Consider the following 6000-nt stretch of genomic DNA (forward strand, 5'->3'; position numbering starts at 1 on the left):
CCCACGTATACTACAACAATTATAATCAGAGCAAATCGAGAGGGGTAGCAATATTAATAGGAAGACAAGTCTCATTCACATATTCCTCACATACATCAGATGAATCGGGAAGGTTCATCATATTACAAGGTACAGTGGGAACGGAACCTATAACACTAGTCGCTATATACCTTCCCAACAAACACCAATGCGGTGCATTGAGAAAAATAATGGCAAAAATTAAACAACTCACAAATGGTACTCTCATAATAGGGGGAGATTTTAATATTTCGCTAGATGCCATAAGAGACAGCACCTCGACACACAGCACCCATCTTAACACAGCCAGAACCCAAATGCAAAACATCATCAAAAACCATCAACTATCTGATTGCTGGAGAATCTTCCATCCCTCAACGAAGGACTATACACACTACTCCATCCCGAACAAATCTTATTCCAGAATAGATTTCTTCCTAGTTGGACATAGAGACCTAGGTCTGATATCAGAAACCTCCATAGGCCCAATGACTTGGTCAGACCATTCACCGATTTACCTCACTATGACCATCCCTTCACTCCCCCGCCCTAAAGGGATATGGAAACTAAACCCCAACTTACTACAAACAAAAAAAGTAAAGGACTCAATAGATAAAGTATTACAATTTTACTTCCAAGAAAACAAAACTCCAGACACCACCGCCTTCACACAATGGGAAGCACACAAATCAGTGGTCAGAGGGGAATTAATAAAATGGGGATCACACATTAAACGGGAAAGAAACAAAAAAATAGACGAACTCCACAATCAGATCTCACAGTTAGAAGAGGACCACAAACTACATATGTCAGACAAGGTGTACTGCAGGCTGTTAGCACTCAGAGCAGATCTCAAATCTCTTCTACAAGAAAACGCGAAAAAAGCTATCTTATGGACAAAACAATTGCATTACACACAGGGAGACAGATGTGGGAAATTACTAGCACAGGCCTTAAAACAAAAACAGATGCTCACATACATCCCTAAAATCAAACGTCCAAATAAATCGTATGCACATACCACAGAAGACATAGCAGACACGTTCCATGCATATTATACATCTCTCTATAACCTGAAAGAGAAAGGAAACAACACAGAAGACATTAAAAGATACCTTGAAACCAAATTTGACACTATCCTTCCAGCGGCCGCAACAAGATCATTAGAAGAGCCATTCTCCATGGACGAGCTTAGTTCAGCAATAAGACAAACTCCACACAATAAAAGCCCGGGACCCGACGGGTTCTCAGCATCTTACTATAAGATGTTCCTAACGGAGCTTAGTCCACATTTACTCGAAGCAATTAACTCAATCTCACAACACGAACTAATACCAAAACAAGCTCTAGAGGCAACGATCACACTTTTACCCAAACCAGGAAAGGACGCTGAAAACTGTGCCAGCTATATGCCTATTTCCCTGATAAATGTAGACATCAAATTATTTACTAAAATGCTAGCAACTAGACTCAAGCCATTCCTCCAAAATCTCATACATACAGATCAAGCAAGCTTTGTCCCAGCTAGAGAAGCGAAAGACAATACTTCAAAAATTATCAACTTAATATACAATACAAAATACACCAACAACCCGACACTACTTCTAGCAAAAGCATTCGACAGAGTAGATTGGTCCTTCATGTTCAATACCCTAGAAGCGCTGGAATTTGGTAGGAGATGGTTACAATGGATAAAGGCCATCTACTCGCTACCCACTGCCCGTCTTAAGGTAAACGGACAACTCTCCAGACCATTCACGATAAGCAACGGCACCCGCCAGGGCTGTCCGCTGTCCCCATTATTATTCATTCTAACACTAGAACCGCTACTACAGGCAGTCCGAACACACCCAGACATTAAAGGCATTAAAATTCAACGACAAGAATATAAAGTATCGGCCTTTGCTGATGATTTACTCTTCACTATAGAACGGCCCACACACAGTTTACCCAAACTAACTCAAACATTGGAGGAATATAGCAAACTCTCCAATTTTAAAATCAATACCGACAAATGTGAGATTCTCAACATTAACACCCCCCCAAACCAAGTAAAGAAATTAAAAGCTATATTTCCCTTTCAATGGGCCACACAATCCATTAAATATCTAGGGATTAAAATAACTAATACACATAAAACCTTATACAAAGAGAATTTCCCCGATTTAACATCAGCAATCCAAAAAGACTTAAACAGATGGAATAAACCGCACTTCCGCTGGATGGGACGGATTAACATTATCTCAATGAACATCCTGCCACGTATTCTATATCTTTTAAATACCATCCCTATTCCCATCCCGGGCTCTTTCTTTAGGAACATACAATCAATACTTACCAAATTTATCTGGGCCAATAAAAGACCAAGAATTTCCTTTAACTTACTAACTAAACCTAAGGAAAGGGGGGGGGCTAGGATGCCCCAACATACAAACATACCACCAAGCTGTACACCTGGGGAGGATTCTAGAATGGTCAAGAAATGGGGACAAAAAAGCCTGGGTCAATATAGAACAAGCACAATTACAAACTCCACTGCATTCCCTTCCATGGGACTCACCTAAAAATGTGGAGCAATCAACACGAGAATTGCCAACCATTGCTTCCACTCTTCAAATTTGGAAAACTATACGCTTACATACAGACTTCACACCAACGCCTTCTCCATACTACCCGATATCTAACAATCCTAGATTTCCCCCAGGTAGAGACAATGCACTCTTAACTAATCTACACCATAGACCTCAAAATGAGGGAGTGACAATACAAGATCTAATCACCACAGAGGGACTCAAACCTCTAACGGAGTTAGCAGACTCGACGAGGCCGACGATGACTCAAATTCTACAATACCACCAGATTAAACACTTCTTATCTAAAGAGGGTCTTTCACATTGGCATCCTAGAGAAAAAACTCAATTTGAAATACTTTGCTCTTCTCCACCCAAAACGAAAACAATATCCACTTGTTATCAACTAATACAAGACAACACAAATAGTACACTTCCATGGTATACAATTAGGAATAACAAATGGTTTCCCGCACCACTAGAGGAAAAACAATGGAAAGCGATCTTCATGAAAATGATAAAATCCCATTCTAGCATAACGATACAAGAGATTAATTACACATTTTTATCTCAATGGTATATAACCCCTTTAGATGTAAACAAATTTGACCCAAATACATCTCCGCTATGTTGGAGATGCCTGAAGGCACAGGGAAATTACCAACATTTATGGTGGGAATGTAGCAGAGTAAAAGGATTTTGGAGAGAGGTACAGAGAATCACTGATCAATTAAGCGGCATTACTCCAACAGTCTCGCCGGAGGCTCTTCTATTTTACCTCCTACCTATTCCCGTAAAAAAATTCAAACACTCCCTAGCACTATACCTCCTAACTGCAGCCAGACTAGTGATAGCTGGCCTGTGGAAAACCAGTAACAGGCCCTCTAGAAGAGAGTGGTTTCTGAAAATTAAATACATAAATAAGATGGAGGAACTTAGACTAGCTTCAATTGGTAACTCTCAAATGTACCACTCAATTTGGGACCCATGGAATTCATTTCTGAACAACCCCAAGTAATTCTACAAGTGGATAGAGATGAAGTAACACCCAGAACTCGTATCTGATATTGGGGGTTCCATGTATAAATTTACAATGTTATTAAACCCCTTTCATTATAATTATAATACCGACACTCCAATAAATACATGTAGGCGGGAATTGTTATTGTTATTGTTTATGTTTATGTTTTTGTTTGATTTACATTAACTTGCAAAGAGTTACTATTGATCTCAAAAGAAGATTTATACAATATTGTTAAAACAAACTACATCATCAATGTTATTCAAAATGTATATGAAACTCATGTGTATACTGTGATATCGTCACACATGTTAATATAAGTGTATGTGAATTGAAATGTTTAACTTGCAAAATCGAAATAAAAATAAAATAAATAAAAATAAATAAATAAAAAAAAAAAATGTAAAAGGAGAAACCAAGAGCTTGGTTTCTTTCTGGAAAATTCTGAGAGTATCGTGCTGCAGCAGTAATTTTTTATCAAATTCCAATGTCTTATTTACTTTATGGATAATCATAGTCATAGTCATATTTTGGAAGTTTACTATCAGCCAACAGTTCTGCTATAGCCCTCTGGCTTGGCAAGGTGATCTTCTGTTCTTGTGGGGTACGATAGAAAAAATAAGTGAAGACACAGCAGACCAAAGCAACTAAATTTGAAAGCACGTCTACCAACAATGAATATAAGTTCCCCGTGCACCACATTCCTTCTAGCAAAGGCAAATAAGTGTTTGATGCATTTTAAAAAGCTTAAAATCAGTTTGATACCAGCATAGTAGGGTTTTGTAACCTTGTTCCTTATATGTTTGTTTGTTTTTTCCAGGCAGTACCAGCCTTATATAACACGCTGAGGTCCCTGCATCTCAGGCATTGGTACATTAGTCATCATTAATGTTTTTCGTTTGCTCATATAACCTATTTTACTCTATAAAACATTAATTTTCCAGATAGCAAGACAAAGAGAAAAAAGGAAAAAAATATATATATACTCTACAAACACAAATATGGTGACATACCCTCCCTAATTGTCCTCCGTAATATTTCTTCCTTTGATATATGAGTTATCTTTACTTTTTGTTGTTCCTATTCTTTTTAGTCCTTACTTTGCATCCTAAATTAATCTATCAAAGTCAGCTTGTTTAGCCACCTATCTATATCAACAGTCCTTTTAGTTATATTGATTGAGGTATAAATGCAGTAAGATAATTTCGAGAGAGAGGGGGAATTTAATTCCAGTTATTGCTTCAATTTTGGATAGAAACAATTTCCAAAATTCCCCCATTAGGGGACAACTCCACCAAATATGTACACAGTCTCCCACTTCCCCGTCACATCTCCAACATATGTCTGATATATTCTGATCTATTTTGTTTAGGCGGCTAGGGACCAAATAAAGTCTGTTAATTATCTTGAAGTGCTACTCCGCTAAATTCAAGCAATTGATATATTTAGCAACTGTTAGCCATGCTTTTTTCCAATCTTGTCTGTCGATCTTTTTTTTTATTTTCAGATCTTTCTCCCACTTCTCCATAGCCGGGAATGTAAGGTCTTCCTCCCCCTGTCTCAATATCAAGTAACACTTATTTAGCAAGTTTTTCATATATTTTCCTTTTGATAAATTTCCTAATTTGCTGCTAAATTCCTATTTTTCTTTATTCAGAGCTTTAATTAGGTAACTTTTAATCCTCATAGAATTATATTTTTCAGTTTCTGGAAGACCAAGCTTGATACATATTTATTCGAATGGATTAACATTTGATCCTGTCATTATATCTTCTATAGTTTGTATACCTACCCTACTCCAGTTTTTTAGTCTTAGATCTTGCATATTATTTTCCAGTATTGAAATTGGTAAGGTATTGCGACCTTTATGGGCAAAGCAACACAGTCCTCTAGGGTAAGAGGTATAGAACAACAGTCTCTTATGCAAAAATGGTGTGGTTTATTTACATTGTGCACAAAAATCCATGCAGCAATCAGTTTGTTCAAAACTTTAGCAAAACAGAAAAGAAAGTCTACAAATAAAATCCTAGCTCAAATTTGAGCACTAACTATACATAAAGTAATGTCCCTTACTAAACCAGGATAATAAACTACACAAATCAACAAAATAAACATTGGTTTCACCAACCTTTAGCACTTTGTTTGGTGCTGCTCTGCACAGACCTGCTCTCTCTGCAGGTCAGATTGTATCTCCTCCTTTCTGCTCTGAGACCTGCTAATTAAAGCCTCAGCATTTGCTAATTGGGCAGGTGAATGAGTACAGGCTATGGAGGATTCTGGGTCCTAAATACCTTCCTTCTATTCCCCTCCCATAGACTCTGTCACATATCCTCCCCGCCAGCTTAGACCCATCGGTCGTAGCGACCTTTGACCACAAACAATGGACTCTGG

This window comes from Pelobates fuscus, chromosome 2, assembly GCF_036172605.1.
Source record: "Pelobates fuscus isolate aPelFus1 chromosome 2, aPelFus1.pri, whole genome shotgun sequence".
Taxonomy (NCBI): Eukaryota; Metazoa; Chordata; class Amphibia; order Anura; family Pelobatidae; genus Pelobates; species Pelobates fuscus.